This window comes from Dioscorea cayenensis, unplaced genomic scaffold (genome assembly GCF_009730915.1).
Source record: "Dioscorea cayenensis subsp. rotundata cultivar TDr96_F1 unplaced genomic scaffold, TDr96_F1_v2_PseudoChromosome.rev07_lg8_w22 25.fasta BLBR01001855.1, whole genome shotgun sequence".
NCBI classification, from domain to species: domain Eukaryota; kingdom Viridiplantae; phylum Streptophyta; class Magnoliopsida; order Dioscoreales; family Dioscoreaceae; genus Dioscorea; species Dioscorea cayenensis.
Window position 1 is genome coordinate 5701 of NW_024088246.1, and position 22558 is coordinate 28258.

General features: G+C 40.6%; 1 non-coding gene across 1 annotated transcript; it reads right to left on the reverse strand.

Moving 5' to 3' along the window:
• Nucleotides 1-9381: 9381 nt before the first annotated feature.
• LOC120257096 lies at nt 9382-9488 on the reverse strand. The gene has a single exon (XR_005535515.1). It is a non-coding gene; the product is annotated as a small nucleolar RNA R71 (small nucleolar RNA).
• Nucleotides 9489-22558: the final 13070 nt, after the last annotated feature.

Here is a 22558-nt window from a genome sequence, read left to right on the forward strand (position 1 = left end):
CCCTTTTGTTTATACCTTGGCAACTTACAAAACTTACAAAATTGCTCATGTTCATCACTTTTCCAAAACAACATGCATCCATCTCTACAAGCATCAATTTTTACCACAGGTAGACCCAAGTCACGTAGTAACCTTTTTATAACCATAAAAATTCCTCGAGCAATGTGTTTTTCACGAGGCAGTGAGTTCTTAAACACTCTAGCATTCTCATTAAAGTGATTCACAGATTGGTTGTATTCAAACTTCATGCTTAGCATTTTAGCAACCCGAGATAACTGCAGTATAAGTTTCACATCCATCATATAGAGGTTTATCAACATCTTTTTAGCAAACCAATGAAACTGTCACACAAATCATTGTATCATCACATTGAGGACTATGAACTACCTCATCAACATATGGTTTTGCATCTTCACGTGGTTCTTGTATACCTAGGCTAGCTTCATCATGCTGTACAGATGGATTTTCATGACAATAATTACTAGCATCATCATCAAAGTCTGAATGTGCAGCAAAGCTACAACCTGTGTCTTCAAAATTTCTAAATCCTTGATCCCATCAATTAGTTTGTTGTGGGAATTGATTAACCACAAATTGTTCTTCTTCATGCCACATTGTCTCTCCATGACATGTCCAGCTGAAATAATTGGCTGTGAATCCTTTGTGACAAAGGTGAAGCATCACTTCATCCGGGCTAAAAAATTTCAAATTATCACACTTCTTACATGGGCACCTTATTAATGACCCATCCATTTGCTCAGGTTGTGAACTTTCATATTTAATGAATTCAATTATACCAGTAATAAATTCATCATTTAGGGCACCATAACTGGGCAAATTCTTGTTATACATCCATTTCCTTGATTCTCTTAAAGACATTGTTCCTGAAATCAAAAATATTTTTCAAATATAACTAGGTGGGTAATATACAGGCAAAAAATTTTGTGACACATCTTACTAAATTTTGTGACACAAAAACAGTCGTGTCGCAAAATATTGCAAAAACCGTCGCAAACTTCAGCCCAGTTTTCCAACTTTTGTAAAATCGACAAATGATCCAAACTAAAATAGTAATACTACAATCATCACTAATTTGAAACAATAATATATAACATAAGTCAATTAATACAATATTCATAACTCAAATCATCACAAATTTACTATATACACTAAATGAAACCCTAAAAGCAAATTCAAAAGAGAAAGGGGAGGAGATAAAGAGAGAGAGAGAGAGACATACCAACTTAAATCACCAAGAATAAGGTTTTGTAGGCTCTAATACCAAATAATCATGCATAATTTGTCAAGAAATCTAAAAAATTGTGAAGGAAGTGAAGAAGAGTAAAGGTTAAGGGCTAAAAATGAGGTTTCTATAGAGGACTTCTCTTGCATTTACCAATAAACCAAAACCTACTTTTTTGAATGGGAGAAATATAATTTTTTATTATTAAAATTTGTGACACATTTTGCGACGATAATTGATCGTTGCAAATGATGTGTCGCAAACTATGTCGCAAACCCATTTCATGTGCGGCAAATTTTGCGACACAGTTTGCGACGCCAAACAATCGTTGCAAATAAAGTGTCGCAATTTGTGTCGCATACCAAGTATATGCTAGGTGCCAACATTTGCGACAAAGTTTGCGACGCCAATAGATCGTTGCAAATAATGTGTCACAACCTGTGTCACAACCTGTGTCATAAATCATTACATGGTAGGTACAAAAACTTTTGCGACAAAATTGGCGACATTCTTGGATGGTCATTTTTTTGCTACAAAATTTGGTTAAATTTGCAACGTTTTTGGTTTTTTGTCACAAATGGTTGCAATTTGTGTCACAAATCTGCGACACATTTATGTGTCACAAATATATGTGTCGCAAATAGCATTTTTTCTTGTAGTGATAGTGGTGGAATTTTGTTAGGTGTTTTTTCCCCTAATGAGTGTCTTTCACCTTTTTAGCCTTCTTAAAGATTTCTCTTCTTGCATTATATGAGTTTTTGTAATTGTTAAATAGCCGGTTGGGCTTTACCTCCTTCGAGAGAGTCCTTCACCCTTGTTAATTGGATGGTTAGGTCAACTTCCATTGCTATTCAAGATTTTTTTTTCTCTACTAGATGGGCAAATGAATTTTGCCATCTTTTGAGCTTTGGTTTCTCCGGTTGGGTGAATATTTATTTAGATTTGCTTTGTTGGGTTCACAATGTGCCTTGTTTCAGTGAATCTGATCATGCCACGTGTACAGTTAGTTCCCAATAACAATACACATATACCTTCCTTCAAAATGTTACGAAGAATGTTGTCAAACGCGCATCGGCTCAGTCAATTCGATTGGAAAAATCAAGAATTTTCCATGAGATTGGTTTGGTTACACCTTTTGACTCGTCCTTGAAATAATCAGGCGAATAAAAGATAACCTCTCCGGTTTGCCTATGAACCGGGTGACCCGGGCGGCCGGATCGGGTTAAAAAAAAAAATATTTTTTAAAAAAGATAGAATGAGGGGATTGAAGGTGAAGCACCAGAGGAGAAGAGAAAGAGAACCACCGGCAGGTGGTGGGAGAAAAATGAGAGAGGGGAAAGGGGGAAGAGAGAGAGAGAGAGAGAGAGTGTGTGTTCACCTCCTATTTCATTTTTGTGAGTCCCGAAGGGAGTTCACGTGCCTTTTTTTCGATATTTTATTTAGTTCAAAATTTAATAATATATAAAACTAAAATATTAAATACTAAATTAATTGTATTTAGATATTTAATACAGGAGTTGACCCTGTTGAACCCATCGACCCTTGATCCCTGAATTTGACCGGTTCTGTCTACCATGGTTATGAACTACTCTAATAGCTTCTTGGCCTATTATTGTCATTCCAGAACATAATTATTTCAAATTAATTGTATGAAAGAGATAGAAATTAAATCTTGTTTTTTTTTCTCTATTCGTGAGTGTCCATTGAGCTATTTTCTGAACTTTTGGTTATTTAAATTTCATCTTGTCAATGGTTAACTTTATATATAGGAATGAGAGTACTCCTTCATAGGCCTTGGAAAAGAGAAGGCTTAAATTTATTTATTTATTTATTTATTCTTTGAACTTTATTATTAGTTTTATTTTTTTATATTTAAATATTGAATATGATCCATGTAATTTGTTATATTACTTCGATGTTTGTATTTTTTAAAATGTTTAGTATAATAGTATAGTATTTTCACTTTGTTTTCTTGTTCATATTTATGCTCCCTTTGCCCAAAAAATATAAATGGAACAAGCTAAGTACAAAATCATTTATTAAAACACTCCTGAAGACCACTTAAGTGCAAAAGATAATCAATAGGATATGCATTATATAGAACTTATTAGGGGCTGAAGAAGAGAATCAATAAGTGTAAGGCATGGATTGCATGATGTCATGCCAACTTGTACAAGGATTTTCAATGCATACTGGCACCGGGAAAGGAAGAGACCAATAGGCATACAAGAAACAAGAATGCTAAGGAAATGATGCAACACACTAAATTCCTTCATGGCGAACTACACAATGTTTGAGCCATGGCAAAAGATGTAAAGGGAATTGTCAAAGCGAGAACTAACAAAACAATAGACGTGAGAAGCTGATGAAGAGCTTGTTTAAGTATGTATAGATATTTGTTTAAGCGACACACAAAGTTTGGGTAAGTGGTATCGCCAAATCCTGAGGGTTGTTGGGAATATATAGTCTTGCATAAGGAGCCATGAAGAAAGGTGTTCTTCACATCGAATTGATGAATGGGCTGGTCATGAGAGATAACAGGTTGACGACAATGTGAATGGTGGATAGTTTGATGACTAGTGAAAATATTTCATTAAAGTTGATGCCATGCTGCTAAAAAAAACCCTTGCATGACCCACCTAGCTTTATATCGTGGGAGAGAGCCATTTGGGTAGAGCTTATGGCGGGAAATCCACTTGCTAGTTACCATGTTTGCACCTGGTGATCATGGAACTAATGGCGAAGTGCTATTTTTAAGGAAGGCATCATACTCCCCTTGCATGTTTTGCCGCCAGTGGGGATCAGTGAGGACGACTCAGGTGGAGGAAGGAATAGGGAGATTGTGGTATTCCGACCCTTTTCCTATTTCCTTAGCTTTCTTTGGACCCATTTTCTTGTGTGTAGTTTTTGCGTGTGAGTTCCCTTGGTTGTTGTCTTGTGTTAGGACCCAACTTAAGATCATTTGGAGGCAAGAAAAGGTGGGAGAACCCTTCAAAAGCAAGGGGCCTTGTGGCCTTTCTCTTGTGGGTGCAAGGGAGCCCTTGCAAAGGCCCTTACGACCTCCCTTGCTGGCATAAGGGAGCCTGTAAGGCCATCCTTAGAGGCCTTGCGGCCTCTATTGTGGCCGTAAGGGGCCCTCGATCTAGGCCTTAAAAACCCTCGTTTTCTTGTCTTCAGCCTTCCCTTCTTTTCTCCTGCTTAGATCTTCTTGTCCTCTCCTTAAACTTCCCATCTTTTGCCCTTAAATTGAAGAAGAAGCTTGAGGATATCCTTTCTCCTCTTTTGAGAAGTTCTTCCTTAGGTTTTGAGAAGCTTTGAGGTAAGGTTCCTCTTTTTCTTCATATTTTTTTTTGTTTGAATGTTTGAAAATCTCAAGATTTGTTTAAGATTTTAGTTTAGAAGTGAGTTCTACTTGTTTCCTTGGTTTCTTTGGTTTAGAGTGAAGCTTAGGCCTTTAGAACTTCACTAGTAACCTGAAGACCTAGTTTGAGCAAACCCTAGAGTTGATTTAGGGTTGTTTGATAGTGAATCTAGGGTTTCATTGTTTGGCTTATTATGCTAATTCTTGTTGGTGTTTTGTTGTGCTTTGGCAAGGAGTTTAAGACTTGGCTCAAGGTAAAAGAACCCGGCGAGATGATTAGTGTTCGGGGTAAATGTAATAGTCCATGTCGTGAGTGGGACTATTAAACCTAATTCTATTAGAAAAATACCTATATATTTCTATATTATATTTCTTGAATAAAGATTTATTGGGTTCTATACTTGAATCAAGGTTTGTTTGACTTGAAATGAGTTATTTATTCATGCTTCATGTTTGCAAGTATTGTTGTTCAATAGAAAGGATTTTAGTGATGATGCATGTTTTGTAATGTTGTGAATTATTGGCTTTGCATAGCTTTGGGTATGCTTGTGCTTTCTTCATTTCCTTTGCAAGGAAATGACTTTTGTTCTGTTGCGATTGTCGTCTTGGTTATGGTCTCTTCATTGTGAGATGCATATTTGGATTATTGGTTGGTGACATCCTACTTCATAGGTGGTTTTCACGGCTAGCCTGTTGAAGTAGCGTGGAAGACCAGCAAACTTATTGGTTCAATTCAGGTAGGAGTGTAGAGCCTTGACTTGATATTAATCTAGAAGTTGGGGTTACCACACGGTGGAATGATGGGTCAATGTCAAGTTTATAAGTACCTTGACGGCTATGAATCTAGCCGTGGCCACGTTGAAGGTTTAGAAAGATTTCTAGACCATGTGGCATTCTTTTGTTGTATCATCATAAATTTGTTGTGAGGGGGTGAAGCCTAGCAGTCGCTCTTAGGAAGGTAGTCTCCCACAAATTTGATTTTACATTGAGTTGTGTTTTATGAAATTTTTAAACTCATATTGTATAGTTTGTTATCTATATATATATGGAACTATTCTGATCTATTTGTATTATGTTAAAAGTTGGACTTGGTGTTCAACTTGTGTTATAGTATAAAACCATATTTGGTATTTCATGGATTTGTTGTATAAAACCCTAGTCGGGGTAAAAAGGCTTTCTCGATACTATCTTTCATTATATTGTATTGATGGTTACTATTATGTGTATATATGTTCTAAACTATTTGTATTATTATTAAAGTATTATTTTTGTGATTTATATCATGTATTTTGGTATATTCTTGTAGAGTTGTGCTAACCCATTCATTGAATGACTTAGGTTGCTCACCCTTCTTTCTTCTTCCTAGGTAGTTGCAAGTAGTAGGGACGGCTGTGTGGCAGCATGCTGAGCATTTACTATCCTCCTATTTTTTGTGTTTTTATTTCAGTTCATGTATGTTTATCTTGGTCATGGACATGTTACATGAGTCTTGGATTCACTAGTATGATGAAAATTTTTTAACATTGAATGTTCTCATGCTCTAGTTCTTGCTTGAATATTTAGGAATTTTTTTTGCCCGAATAACATTTTGTGCACTTCTCACTCTTTAAACTCTTTTGGAAACTCAAGTCTAAGGTTAGAGGGACCAGTTTAGTTTTGTTTCTTGTGTTGCTTTAAAAAAAAAAATGGAAAATGGAAAGAAAAGAAAGAACAAAGTGTTTCTATCGTTTAATTTTGCTTGTTGGGTGGAAAGAGCTACCACCCATGATGTATGAAGCTACTCTCATAAGTCAGATACTAGCTATGCCCTATTGAGAGAAAGAGCTATCTCATGAGATGTGTGAAAGCTACCACCCCGGTAGAAAGAGCTACCACCTCAAAAGTGTGAAAGCCACCTTAGCGGCCGCTTTGGAAAGGGCTACCTTAGAGGATGTGTAAAGCTACTACCCTTTTTGAAATGTTTGGTATTCTTTGTAGATAAATAAGTCCTTTATACCTAGAACTTTGAGGAGTATACATTGGGTTGACTTGAGTGAGTTCACACACTTACATGACTTCGGGTTTGTTGTCCTTTTTGATTCAAGTTTTTAGCTAGAGCATTGATTCTTTCGTATTTAGTGTTGAAATTTCCTTTACTATTAGAATATTGTCTTTGTGTGCTTTGGTGAACCTAAGGCCAAGCACTTCCAATAGTCCCTTCATCTATGCATACAATGTTTTAATTTTTGCTTGAGGACAAGCAAAAGCTTAAGTGTGGGGGAGTTTGATAAGTGTTTGTGCGATAAGAATGCGAAGCGTTCTTTCCTTATGATGGGCATTACTTTTGTCAGGTTTTAGCGGTAAAATGTGTGCATTTATGTACTTTTATGTAGGTTGGGTTGTGAGGCCGATTATTTGTGAAAGAAGCCATTGTAGATCGTTTTACGCATTATTTGGAGGAGATCTTGAGAAGACTCAAACGTGGAGACATGAGTCGGGTTTAGAATGCTAGAATGTATGCCAACCTCCTTGTATTCGAGCTAAGGCAATGATTCGGAGGGGCACGAAGGTAGTTACATCCCAGTATTCTGGCTTGTGCATACTTAGCAAGATTTCCACCAATGTGACCGTTTATTGAAGAATCAAGACGATCTATGATGTGAACGTGTGCCCGTTTGCGTTACCTCAATGAAAGCATGGATTCGGGAGTATTTTGAGGCGTCACTGTAGCAGGTACTGTTCACAGACGGCAGAAGAAGGAGCAAAACAGAGGAGCCACACGGGCATGTGGAAATTCCACACGCCCATGCATTAATTCCACAGGCCCATGTGGAATATCCACAGGGTCGTGTGGAATCCCGATTCCTACCCTATTTAAGGCCGATTTCAGCCCCGATTTGAGTATTTTTTTCTCCATCTTTTCGCTAACTTGTGAGAGGGCTGCGACTAGGGTTTTGAGAGGTATTGGCTAGGGATTTGGAGAGGTTCTACGGCTCTGACATCTTCATCTCTTTGGAAGAAGGTTGGTAAAGGAGCCTCCGTTGGATTGATTTGGCGAGGCGTATCTTATACCGGACAAGGGGATCTTGTGACGAGTAGAGGACTCTCCACAAGACCATCGCCATGAATATCGAGGGGGTTTTTCCTATGGATTGCTTTCTTTTACATTTGATTTCATTATCGTTTGTATTGTGCTCCATGGAGCGCTAAACGCCTAGTGGGTACTTGGGAATTTGTGAACCCTAGGATGTATTAGTTTCATTGAATCTCTTTATTATGCTTTCAATTAATTGATGTTATTGTGAGTTCCAATCTTGAATGTTTGATTGTTTGAATACTCCCTTAGAGTGACACTAAGGTTGAGAGTTCATGTGGTAACACTTGTAAGTGATCGACACACCACGAGAGTTAGACAAAGCTTGATTGGAGAGGGTTGAGAGGGTGAGTCGAGAGATACAGGAACGTCCATTTTCCCCTCTAGTGTGATATATTCTATCTCCGTTCCTCGAGTTCTTTGCGGCCATAATAGAGAGAATGAGCTAAGGGATGACCCTCCGCTGGGGCTTAGTTGCGAGTGCAATGGAGTGAAGCGTTGAAGTGATTTTAGCATCTAGGGCTTAATTGTAGTTAGGGACCTTTCTTCTGGACCAAAGAGTTAGGTCTACAATTAGGAAGAGATTTATCACTTGGAATCCCCAGAGCTTAATGCAATCCTTCTTACGAGTGTGAGGTTGAGAGGTTGTTCAACTTCTCCTCCGGGACATGTAGAGGATTAGGCTTGGTTAACCCTAGATTCCGGACAATGCATTAAAAGGATGTCCTTGACTCACCATTGCATTAGTTAAGAAGCATAATAGAGAGTTCTTGCACTTGAAACGATTTTCCTAGGCGGATCGATACCCAGGTACCCCATCTTTATCGATTGCCTTACCTTCTCCTTTACTCTTGCTCTCTTTCGGGTTGCTTTACTTTTGAGAATTGAATCTTATCACACATATCACTATTCATCTTTCATATAGTTGAGAAGCAAATTAAGTATTTTTATTCCCTTTTTCCTGTGGATACGATACCCCATTCACCTGGGATTTATTACTTCGACAACTCCGTGCACTTGCGGGGAGCATTGTCAAGTTTTTGGCGCCGTTGCCGAGGAAAAGGCATTTAGAGATACTTTGCACTTTGGTTTCCTTAGCTATTCCTTTATCCATTCTATTTCACATTTTCTTTTCTATCATCGTTCTGATTTGTTTTCTTTCTTTTGCGCAGCTTCAGGTTGATGAGCCGAGGAAACCCATCAATATTTATTGAAGGAGATCCTGAGCTTGTAAGAACACTTAGAAGAAAAGGGAAAGGACCTGTGGAAGAACAATCTAATCTAGATGATTTAGAAGTTGAAGGGTCAGATAATATGGCAGAACAGAATGATCTGTAGAGGACACTCTCTGATTATGCTAGACCCTCAGTTTTGGGCACACAATCAAGTATTGTGAGACCCCCAATTACAGCTCAGAATTTCGAGCTAAAGCCGGCATTCATCAACATGTTGCAGCAATCCACACAGCTCACTGGTTTGGCCGATGAGGATCCAAACAGTCACATAGAGAACGTCCTCGAGGTGTGTGATATGCTCAAGATAAACGGGGTGACGGATGATGCCATCAAGTTGAGAGCCTTCCCATTTTCCCTAAAAGGGAGAGCAAAGCAGTGGCTGCACTCATTACCTAGAGCCTCGATTACTACATGAGAGGAGATGGTAGAAGCTTTTCTAGCTCGTTATTTCCCTCCTAGAAAATCTGCAAAGCTTAGGAATGAGATCTCATCCTTTGTACAGTCAGAATTGGAGTCTCTATTCGAGACATGGGAAAGGTTCAAAGAGCTCCTGAGAAAGTGCCCACAACACGGATTCCCGGAGTGGATGATTGTTCAGACTTTTTACAATGTGTTAAATCCGAGTACAAATTAACTCTTGGATGCGGCAGCAGGAGGTACCTTAGGTAGCAAGACCCCCAATGAGGCCTGTCAACTTATTGAAGAAATGATGTTAAACAGCTACCAATGGAATGCCAGGGAGAAGAAAAAGGAGGCAGGTCTTTATGAGATAGGTGCAGTAACTTCATTGGCGGTGCATGTGGAAAATTTGAGTAAGAAGTTAGATCTTCTAACTTCAAATAGATTGGTGGCCGTGAGTACTTGCACCGGGTGTGGTGGAGGATATACTCCCTTCGAATGCTCGATCTCTATTGGTGGTACGTCCTCGGTTGAGAACATCAATTTTGTAGGTAATGGCATGAGGACTCAAGGAAACCCATATAGCAATACCTACAATCCAGGTTGGAAGAATCATACAAATTTCTCGTGGAGTAACCAAGGTCCACAAAAGGCCATGGGTCCACCGGGTTTCCAACAACAAGCCCCGAACGTGGAAAACAGAGTTTCTGGTTTGGAAACCCGAGTGAATGATTTGGAGAAGGCTTTGACTAGATTTGTGCAATCTTCAAATAAAAGGTTTGAATCAGTTGAGGCTACACTTCGCAATCACACCGCCTCTTTGCATAACCTTGAAAATCAGGTGGGGAAGATTGCGAAGTCTCTCTCAGAAAGGCCACATGGAAGCTTGCCGAGCAATATCGAGACCAACCCTAGAGAGCATGTGAAGGCGATCACTTTGAGAAGTGGACGTGAGGTTAAAGGTAGGGTTCCGGTTGAGAAGCCAAAAGAACACGCACCCGAGGTTATAGAGGTTGAAGAGGGAACAAGCAAAGAGAAGGAGGTGGCAACCCCACCTTTCAAGCCGAGAATCCCTTATCCCTTTAGATTGAAGAATGACCAAGGGGATGAATAGTACAAGAAGTTCCTGAGTTTGTTCAAGCAACTCCACATCAATATTCCTTTTGTCGAGGCATTAGCTCAAATGCCTAAGTATGTAAAATTCTTGAAAGACTTGTTGACTAACAAGAGGAAGTCGAAGGAGATTGCTTCAGTGATTTTAGATGCATCTTGCTCGGCGGTGTTACAAAAGAACATGCCGAATAAGAAGAAAGACCTGGGAAGCTTCATCATTCCGTGTAATATTGGCAATCTAGGTGAAGAAATGGCATTGGCCGATTAAGGGGCTAGCATCAACGTTATGCCATACACTTTCTTTCAAAAGCTAGGCTTGGGCGAGCCTAGGCCCACTCGGATGACTTTGCAATTGGCGGACCGAACGGTGCGACATCCGAGGGGCATTATTGAAGACGTGCTTGCCAATGTGGACAATTACATTTTTCCGGTTGACTTTATAGTGCTAGACATCGATGAGAATACAAATGTACCCTTGATACTTGGGAGACCGTTCTTGCGGACTTCTAAAGCATTGATTGACATGGACGGCGGGGAGCTAACTTTGAGAGTCAGAGATTACAAGCTCACATACCACCTTGCTGAAGCCATGCGGCATTCTCTTAACTTTGATGATACTTTGTACTTTCTAGACACTACTGATGAGATTGTTGATAAATACATGCAGGAAATGTTCAATCCGGACCCGTATGAGGGTTTGTTCGACCAAGAGGAGGAAATCGAAGAAGTAATGATACTTGGTTCGACTGAAGAAGAACCATCTACCCAGGGGATCTTAAAGAAGGTGGTCCGGAAGATGAAGAGGGCAAGGAGACGCCACCGGAAACACTCCAAGACTGTTGGAGGTGTGCGCAAACTGAACGGTGAACCATTTCTAGGTAGTCCCAAGCCCGACATTTCACTCTCTACTCTCAAGAGACTTTGCTCATCATGCTTTCAAGCCATGGGTAAGAGGGAAACTTCCATCTATGAACCTCCGTGAGGTAAGACATGGTATGTCAAGCTTAGTGACGTTAAACAAGCGCTTCTTTGGAGGCAACCCAACTGTTTTTCCTAGTCATAGTTTAGTTTTGCATGAATAACTTGTTAAATGTTGTTGTTGTCATGTTTAGATGCTTATGCTGTGTTCATTTTGGTGGATTTCTATGTCATCGTGTGTTTTCAGGTGGATTTGGCAAAGATTTATTCGTTTGAGCTTGTTTCTATTGTTTTTTTTTCACTGGTAACTGTTGCATAAAAGAGCAGGCTCTAAATGTGTAAACATGTTCAGAGAATTTCTGCAGAGCCTGAAGAGTTCTTCAAGTCATTCAGAGAAAACGCACGGGCGTGTGGAATTTCCACACGCCCGTGGGGTTGTATTGCTAGCTCATCCAAAGAAGGCACAAGGGTGTGCACTCACCCCTGTGAGTGACCTTGCAACCAACGCACAGGTTTCTCTTCATCGACATCCTTTCCACTTTCTTCAGAATACTCTAGCATTGATTTCCGACCTCGTACTGCCGATTTTGGAGGATTTTTACTTGGTTTTCTGGCCTATTCCTATTCTCCTCATCTCAATTCTTCGGTAAGCCCCTACTTTTGATTTTCTTTGCTAATTCTTGTTTCTAATTGATGAACTTTCTAAGAATGCTTCGTTTTTGCAATTAGAGTGTAAGAGCATGCTTAGAAAGAAGTTAGAAGAGTTTTAGAAGTGTTTTGTTGGCTTTTTGAGGTGCAGCCGTGCAGTTCTTCACGCCCTACGGATCCACACGGGCGTGCGGAATTTTCCCACGACCGTGTGGATTTCTGCAGCATCATTTATCCAGCTTGTTTGATTGATTTCCTTTAAAAATTTGCAGGATATGGCACCTAGGTCAAAGAAGCAAGCAGAGAAACATCCGCGGGAGTCATCTTCCGAGTCCAAGGGAATGAGTTTCGCTATTCCCGAGCATCAGGCTCGTTTTGTGCGTCTGTCGAGACTTCGGTTTGGACAAACTCGGTATCTAGACAGTAGCATACTCCGAGAGTTACAGCAGGGGGATGAATTTGCTGAAGAGGTCGAGGACCTTGTTTCAGTAGGAGGATGGAGTCAGTTATTAACGATCAGAGAGCCAGCCATTCGTGAGCTCACACTAGAGGTGTTGTCGTCATTTGAGTTCGATAGATCATATGAGAGATTCGACAGCATGGACGCCATCCAGTTCAGAGCATTTGGACATCACTACTGCATGAGCATCACACAGTTCTCAGTCTCGCTAGGGCTATATAAGGAGGCATTCACGGACACTGAGGAGTATTTTCAGCTACTGACTGATTATCCTGGAGCTTTGACCCCTCAGAGAGCCTACCGAGTGCTGTATGGTCAGGGTCAGTACGAGCCGGGGGTGTCCAAGGCCACGTGCCTTTCCCGACCTACCTACCGATATTTACACGCTATTATGAGTAGGTCGGTGAATGGCCGTGGTGACAGCACAGGTGTTCTGAGCCGGCAGGAGCTTTTATATCTGTATTCGATGGTGCAGTGCATATCGATTCATCTGGGGCACATCCTTGCAGAGTACATTCATCATCAGGGGCATTATGCTAGATTGGGAGCAATCTTCTCGGGCCCCTACATTACGTGGATAGTCATGGGCATGGGCCTCTTGGACGTAATTCGCGGGGCTGAGTGGACGAGTACTCCTGCTTCCCTGAGTCTGGACACAATGAGATTGATGGGCATGATCCGCCGAGTATGGACGGGGGTATATGCTTTGGTTCTACCCACTCTAGAGATGGCCGAGGATGAGGGTGATGATGCAGAGGCCTCTCAGCCTGCCCCCGAGCCTCGACCCGATGCTCGATGGAGGCCCGACGCATCTCTCGGCGATGCAGTACCCATCCCCGGTACATATGTTCTCACCATCTCGAGCCCATGATCGTTTTAAGAGGTTCGAGAGTGCCCTGGGGGTGATACGGGCAGAGATCGCTAAGGCATGAGCGGAGATAGCAGAGGTACGCGCGACGCAGGCCACACAGTTCATAGAGTTCATGGCGCGTTTTGACGTTTTACAGTAGATACTTCAGCAAGATGCTACCGCACCTTTTGTACTGTGACCGTGCACCTCCCAGACTGTATCACCATTATTGGACCCACCAGCACCTTCTGATCTAGCACCAGCAGCAGAGGAGCCATAGCGTGGCGCCGACACTTGACTTGCTTTTATTTTACTTCTACTTGCATTTTATTTTGGACATGTTATCCTCAGAAAGGACTTTCCTTCTGAGCTTATTTTCATTTTGTCGTTTCGAGTGGTATTTCTTGCTCTATCTTATATATACTCGAGTTTTGTTTTTCTTTTATTGACCTCTACTGAACCCCCTCGTGTATGCGTGCAGATGGTCTTGTCATTATGGGAATTGAGAACTTGTCATAGACACAGCCAAGGTGCTTCGGCACTTGGCCGTGTGTGCCTCACAACCCGTTGGAACATCACCCCCCAAGGATTTAGCTCCATCAAATGCAACACTAGAAGTCAGGGGAGTATTGTTTCGATTGCTTCTCCCACATTTTATTCTTGATTGATATAAATTATAAGTAAGCCTGCATGTGTACATTGAGGTCAATGTACAGCTTAAGTGTGGGGGGAGGGGAGTTTCATAGTGCACATATCTTTTACACTATTTTGATTGATATATATGCTCACGTAGCCAATGGCGGTTCACCTTAGTTGCAATGACGGTATTCTTGAGTTTAAGAAAATTTTTTAACATTGAATGTTCTCATAATCTAGTTCTTGCTTGAATTTTTAGGAATTTGTTTTGCCCGAATAACATTTTGTGCACTTCTCACTCTTTAAACTCTTTTGGAAACTCAAGTCTAAGGTTAGAGGGACCAGTTTAGTTTTGTTTCTTGTGTTGCTTTACATGGAAAATGGAAAAGAAAAAGAAAGAACAAAAGTGTTTCTATCGTTTAATTTTTGCTTGTTGGGTGGAAAGAGCTACCACCCATGATGTATGAAGCTACTCTCATAAGTCAGATACTAGCTATGCCCTATTGAGAGAAAAGAGCTATCTCATGAGATGTGTGAAAGCTACCACCCCGGTAGAAAGAGCTACCACCTCAAAAATGTGAAAAGCCACCTTAGCGGCCGCTTTGGAAAAAGGGCTACCTTAGAGGATGTGTAAAGCTACTACCCTTTTTGAAATGTTTGGTATTCTTTTGTAGAAAAAAATAAGTCCTTTATACCTAGAACTTTGAGGAGTATACATTGGGTTGACTTGAGTGAGTTCACACACTTACACGACTTCGGGTTTGTTGTCCTTTTTGATTCAAGTTTTTAGCTAGAGCATTGATTCTTTCGTATTTAGTGTTGAAATTTCCTTTACTATTAGAATATTGTCTTTGTGTGCTTTGGTGAACCTAAGGCCAAGCACTTCCAACAGTCCCTATTTAAGACCGATTTCAGCCCCGATTTGAGGATTCTTTTCTCCATCTTTTCCCGAACTTGAGAGAGGGCTGCGGCTAGGGTTTTGAGAGGTATTGGCTAGGGATTTGGAGAGGTTCTACGGCTCTGACATCGGCATCTCTTTAGAAGAAGGTTGGTAAGGGAGCCTCCGTTGGATTGATTTGGCGAGGCGTATGTTATACCGGACAAGGCGATCTTGCGATGAGTAGAGGACTCTCAACAAGACCATCGCCATGAATATCGAGGGGGTTTTTCCTATGGATTGTTTTCTTTTACATTTGATTTCATTATCATTTGTATTGTTCTCAATGGAGAGCTAAAGCCTTAGTTGGTACTTGGGTATTTGTGAACCCTCGGATGTATTAGTTTCATTAAATCTCTTTATTATGCTTTCAATTAATTGATGTTATTGTGAGTTCCAATCTTGAATGTTTGATTGTTTGAATACTCCCTTAGAGTGACACTAAGGTTGAGAGTTCATGTGGTAACCCTTGTGAGTGAGTGACACACCACGAGAGTTAGACAAAGCTTGATTGGAGAGGGTTGAGAGGGTGAGTCGAGAGGTACAGGAGCGTCCCCTTTCCCTTCCGATGTGATTGATTCTACCTCCGTTCCTCGTGTTCTTTGCGGCTATAATAGAGCGAATGAGCTAAGGGATGCCCCTCCGTTGGGGCTTAGTTGCAAGTGCAACGTAGTGAAGCGTTGAGGTGATTTTAGCATCTAGGGCTTAATTGTAGTTAGGGACCTTTCTTCTGGACCAAAGAGTTAGGTCTACAATTAGGAAGAGATTTATCACTTGGAATCCCCAGAGCTTAATGCAATCCTTCTTACGAGTGTGAGGTTGAGAGGTTGTTCAACTTCTCCTCCGGGACATGTAGAGGATTAGGCTTGGTTAACCCTAGATTCCGGACAATGCATTAAAAGGATGTCCTTGACTCACCATTGCATTAGTTAAGAAGCATAATAGAGAGTTCTTGCACTTGAAACGATTTTCCTAGGCGGATCGATACCCAGGTACCCCATCTTTATCGATTGCCTTACCTTCTCCTTTACTCTTGCTCTCTTTCGGGTTGCTTTACTTTTGAGAATTGAATCTTATCACACATATCACTATTCATCTTTCATATAGTTGAGAAGCAAATTAAGTATTTTTATTCCCTTTTGCCTGTGGATATGATACCCCACTCACCTGGGATTTATTACTTCGACAACTCCGTGCACTTGCGGGGAGTATTGTCACTTGTGTTCCTCTACTCTATAGTTATGGTTATTATTATTGATTCCAAGTTTGTTGGTCAGCCTGGGGGTTACCTGAGGGTTGAGTGGCGGGGTATCCCTCCTCAGGATTGTTACCATAATTGTCACATCTGTGGGCTAGCAGGTCAGGGTGTGACAGAGATTATAGTAGTGGCAGTGTCAAGTTTGAAGATAGTTTTAGGTTACTGGAATGGGTGATTGTTAGTGGTGGAATGGGTAGGTATGATAAGAGAAGTGGAGGGAACCATAATAGGGGAAGAATGGATGCAACAGTGATAGGTGTTGGTGCTGTTATGGCAAGAGAGGGTTGTGGCATGGTGAGAGAAGCATGGTTTCTATACAGTAATAATAGGTGAGGAGTTGGTGGAAACCTGGTCAAGGAGAGAGTCCAAAAAGGAAGAAATGTCAGGTTATCTTTGGCAAAAGGAAAAATAGTTTTGTCAAACACAATATGTCATGAGACAATGAGACAATAATGCGAATGGAGGAGAGCTTGAGACAACAATAACCTTTGTGATGATTTGGGTAACCCAGAAAAACACAAGTGGAGAGCAAGGTGTAAGTTTGTGGGCAGCGGAAGAGAAAATGTTGGGTAGAGAGATTGAATGAAACAGTGTTTTGTAGGGTGTAGAGAGATTAAGAGGCTTAGTTGGGTGGGGATTAAGCAAGTAGGTAGTGATAGAGAGGTCTTCAACACAAAAGGAGGTAGGTATGTGTGCCTAAAAGACTAGATTGAGTATGATGTTGTTGGTAGTTCGAGTTATACACTTAGCCTTCCCATTCTGTTGGGAAATGTAGGAACAAGATAAAAGCTAACTACCAAATAGTGATATCTATAAAAGCTAGAAAAGGGTTATGGCCATACATCATAGTGAATGAACTCAAAAGGAGCATTAGTGGTAGAATGCCATGGTGAAAAGGAAAGCCGGATATTCCATCCAAGTTGGCAAGAATGAAAAAGTTTAAAGCCAGCTTTATTGCATTTAATCGTAGAATTTTTTAGCAAAGAAAAACAACCATAACAGCCAAGATGTCCTAGACAACGGTGGCACAGGTCTCTAGAGGAGTTGAGGGCAGTGAATACTCAAGAGGGTAGAGGTTACCAGTGCTATTGCAATGGAGGATCATATTCTTTTTTTGTAGATAATTCATAGACATGATGAAAGGACCAAATTACACATAATACTGATTGTTAATAGTAAGTTTTCTAACATAAACAAGGTTTTGATAATATGTGGTGCGACGAAAATATTATTGATGAACATCCCGCAAGTGCACGGGGTCATCAAGTAATACCTCTCCTACAAGCACGAGAGGGTTGTATTCCCTGGGCCGAAGGAGCTACCCTTACTTCCTTTTCACTCGTTGTCTAACCAATCAACTCAACTTTGGGAATTAACACTACTAAAGAAATTAAAACTAAGTGAATAGTGCCTACATGCCAAGTGAGAGGTTGGAAATCTAGGGATGAGGGTGGTCATAGATGTGGATCCCTTTGTGGTTATTAAAGGTTAGAAGAATGCTAGAGTTGCTAAGCAAGTGGTTGTTCAGGCCAAGAGAAACTCGAAAATAGATTACCCCGATGGTCACGGCTGTAATCCCTAATCCCATACAAGTATTAGCTTGGAATCTCTTCCGGCCAAATCCTTCTATGATTACAATTGATAAGTGCTTGTGTGATAAGAATGCGAAGTGTTCTTTCCTTACAATGAGCATTACTTTTAATGGGTTTAAGCGCTAATACATGTGTATTTGTGTTTTTTTGCTCATGTAGAGTTGTGAAGCTATGTTTTAAGAAAAGAAGCCAAAAGTAGATCGTGTACACACTATTTGGTGGAATCTTAGAAGCAACAACGCGAACACAAAAGTAGGGCTCTAAGATACATGAATATGTGCCAACCTCCATGTATTCAAGCCATTACAATGAGTTGGAGGGGCACGAAGACAGTCACATATACGTATCCCAACTTGTGCAATGATAGCAAGATCTTCACCAATGAAACTGTTTATTGAAGAAGCGACACGATCTACGGCATAAACGTGTGCCCGTTTATGTTACCTTGATGAAAAGTGGATTCGGGAGTGTTTTTTGGCAGGGGCATTGTTGTAAATTACTGCAGTAAAACACTGTAGCAAAATACGGTAGTAGTTACTGTTCACAGCGGGCCTTAAATCAGAATTCCAGAGAATTCACACGGGCGTGTGGAAATTCCATAGGGGCGTGTGGAACATCCACAGGCTTGTGTGGATGCCCTATTCCAGCCCTTTAAAAGCCGTGATTCAGCTCCGATTTCTCCATCTTTTTCCTTATCTTTTCTTCCATCTTTCCCCATCTTTGGAGGCGCCGGCGGTTAGCGTTTGGAGAGGCTTTGGCAAGGCTTTGGAGAGGTTTGACAATCTTTGACATCCCGAGAGTTAGACAAAGCTAGATGGTTATTGTGAACTCTAGGATGTATTCGTTTCATTGAATCTCTTTATTATGCTTTCAATTAATTGATGGTTATTGTGAGTTTCAATCTTGTACGCTTGATTGTTTGAATACTCCCCTAGAGTGACACTAGGGTTGAGAGTTCTTGTTGGTAACTCTTGTGAGTGAGTGACACACCACGAGGGTTAGACAAAGCTAGATTGGATAGGGTTGAGAGGGTGAGTCGAGAGGTAGCAGAGCGCCCCCTTTCCCGTCTGGTGTGATCTATCCTACCTCCACATTCCAAGAGTTCTTTGCGTCCATAGTAGAGTGAATGAGCTAAGGGATAACCTTCCATTGGGGCTTAGTTGCGATTTCAATGGAGTTAAGCGTTGTAGTGATTTTAGCATGTAGGGTTTAATTGTTGTTAAGGACCTTCCACCTGGACCAAAGGGTTAGGTCTATACATAGGAATAGGGTTTATCACTTGGAATCCCTAGAATTCATTGCAATTCTATACGAGTGCGAGGTTGAGAGGTTATTCAATTTCTCCTCCTGGATATGTATAGAGTTAGGCATGGTTGACCTTAGATTTGGGACCATGTATTAAAGGATCTCCACGACTCATTAATGCATTAGTTAAAAAGCATAATAGTGGGTTTTGCACTTGAAACGATTGTCCTAGGTGGAACAATATCCAGGTACCCCATTTATCGTCGATTGCCTCACCTATCTTTTACTTGAGCCTCCTTTATTTTTTCTTATTTTCTTTTGCATTGAGTTTGTTTTCACATCACTTTCAACATATTTTCATTATAGTTAAATAGCAATCTTGGTGGTTCTAAGCACTATTCCCTGTGTATTCAACTATCTTCTCACCGGGGTATTATTACTTCAACACCTGTGCACTTGCGGTTTACACGCATATTCGGTCGTGTCAGCGATACACACAGGGAAATCTCTAATTAGGGCCGATACTCAACCTAGGTCCAACACTAATGGTTGGAGGGAGATGAAATATTCGATGGTCATGGCGTACTCATACATGAATCCCCATTAAGCTAAGTGTGTCTAGTACAAGGGCGTTGGTCACGCACCAAGTACAACCTAGAAGTTGAAATACAAATTTCTCATGCAAATCAACACATCAAATATCACAAAGCATAAACCATGAAGCAAACCACATGCATTAAACAACTCAAAGCATTCATCAACACAAGTCCACCCCAAGGTTCATCGATATCTGGTGACCATCGGTCTAGCCATCCATACAAGCAAAGACACAAGATAGATTCATGGAAACAACTATAAAAAACATGATAAAACTCCCTCAAATGTTGGAAACAAGAAGAGGAGAAAGAATGGCGTGAATGGCTTACACGGATGCTGTAAAGGGGGCGGCTTCCCTTGTCGTCTCCAAGCTTCCCAAAGGTGAAATCAGTGAAGATCTTGCCTAAGAACTCTTCTCACTTCGATTTTCAATCTTTAAATTGTGGAGATTGGCCTCTAAATGCCCAAATAAAGAGCCTCCTCTTAAGGCTTTTTGGGTGTCAGAAGAAGGATCCTTAGCTTTGAGCCCTAACTTTGCTTTTAAGAATTCCGCCCGAGCCTTACGGCCGCATGGAGCCCGTGAGGCTCACTATTTTTTGCTCTCAAAACCTGGTCAGTGATACAGTAACCAACTACAGTAATTTACTACAGTGCCTACGCATGGGTTTAATCCGGGCGCACGGAGCTCGTGAGGTTTACAACCGAGTACCTGCTGCTCTCGATTCCTTTGCTACATTATCTGCTATAGTGTTCTTGCTTCAAAAATGCGATTTCTAGTGTTGATTTCTTCCTTATTACGTTCTCAAGCTAATTTTGGCTTCCCTGAGGCCTGAAACACAAATACAACAAATTTAGGTGTAAAAAGGGCATCAATTAATTTGAAAACGCATGCAAGCATATGTAAAACCTGTGTATAAATACATACATTTAGACTCTTATCAAATATGTAAAAGAAATAGGGGTGCTAAGAAGGAAAAGAGAAACTACCAGTATGAGTGATGGGAATAGGGGCATGATAAGTGTACATTTGTGCATGATTTAATATTATTTTGCACACTTATTCAGTGCGTATTTGAGTATTCTTTTGAAAGATGATGCTAAACATGGTAAAAATCATATTCTCAGGTACCAGGCAATCTTAAGGACAAGAGAGAGCTAATAGAAGCAATGAAGAGCCAAAATGAAGAAGATAGAGCTCTCTTGGCATCAACAACTAAAGAACATGCCAGACAGAACCACTTAAGGGCACCTTACAGTCTTGCTTATGACTGTAGGCCTCATACAGAAAATCTTGCGGGTATGCTTAAGCTTGTAAGGGAGAGCATAAGGATCAAATAAAAGGACCTACAGGCAAGACTGATGAGTGCATTTTATATGGATATTTTTGTACCCTTTTCATATATATTTATCTTGTCTTTAAGCTTTAATTTGTTGTGATTCGATGCCACTATGGGTATTATTATTTAGTTGTGCATGAAAATAGGTTCTTGTGCAAAAGAACAGGATTCGACACAAATACAGTGTGAAAAGATTTTGGTGCAAAAGAACAGGTTCTTGTACAAATTAGCTAGATTAGACTGTTCTTGCACTGCCTCTTTCCCTTTTCTTCTAAGTGTACGTTCAAGCTCGGGATCTCCTTCAATCAATATTGAGGTGTTCCCTCAGGTCATAAATTGGAGCTGCACACAAAAAGAAAGAAAAAGAAATCAGAACGATGATAGAATAAGAAGATATAAAATACAATGTACGGTGAAATAGCTAAGAAAACAAAATGCAAAGTATCTCTAAACGCCTACTCCCCGGCAACGGCACCAAAAACTTGACAAGATCCCCTTGCATATATCCCGCAAGTGCACGGGTTTGTCGAAGTAATAATCCCAGATGAGTGGGTATCGTATCCACAGGGAGTAAGGAATAAAAACACTTAATTCGGTTCTTAGCTATGTGAAAGATGAATAGTGATATGTGTGACAATAATTTAATTCTCAAAAGTAAAAACAACAAGTAAGAGAGCACAAGTAAAGGAGAAGGTAAGGCAATTGATAAAGATGGGGTACCCAGATATTGCTCCGCCTAAGACAATCATTTCAAGTGCAAGAACCCTCTATTATGCTTCCTAATCAATGCAAGTGAGTCGTGGAAATCCTTAATTACATAGTCCCAAATCTAAGGTCAACTATGCCTAACTCTATACATGTCCCGGAGGAGAGATTTAATAACCTCTCAACCTCGCACTCGCATAGAATTGCAATAAGTTCCAGGGATTCCAAGTGATAAATCTCTTCCTAATTGTAGACCTAACCCTTTGGTCCAGGTGGAAGGTCCCTAACCACAATTAAGCCCTAGATACTAAGATCATTTCTGCGCTTCACTCCGTTGTAGACCTAATCCTTTGATCAATTTGAAAGGAAATCGATCAAACAAGTTAATTAACAAATACTGCAGAAATCCACCTTATGAACTTCGCACGGGCGCTGATTTGGTAGGATTTTTACGAGGTTTTCCTTCCGAATCTAAATTCTCTCATCTCAACTCATCGGTAAGACCTATTCTTGATTTTCTTCGGCAATTCATGATTTTCTTCATCAAAGGGTTAGGTCTACAACGGAGTGAAGCGCAGAAGTGATCTTAGTATCTAGGGCTTAATTGTGGTTAGGGACCTTCCACTTGGACCAATGGGTTAGGTCCACAATTAGGAAGAGATTTATCACTTGGAATCCCTGGAACTTATTGCAATTCTATGCGAGTGCGAGGTTGAGAGGTTATTAAATCTCTCCTCCGGGACATGTATAGAGTTAGGCATAGTTGACCTTAGATTTGGGACTATGTAATTAAGGATTTCCACGACTCACCATTGCATTGATTAGGAAGCATAATAGAGGGTTCTTGCACTTGAAACAATTATCCTAGGCGAAGCATTATCCGGGTACCCCATCTTTATCGATTGCCTTTACCCCCTTCTTTACTTTTTGCTCTCTTACTTGTTGCTTTTT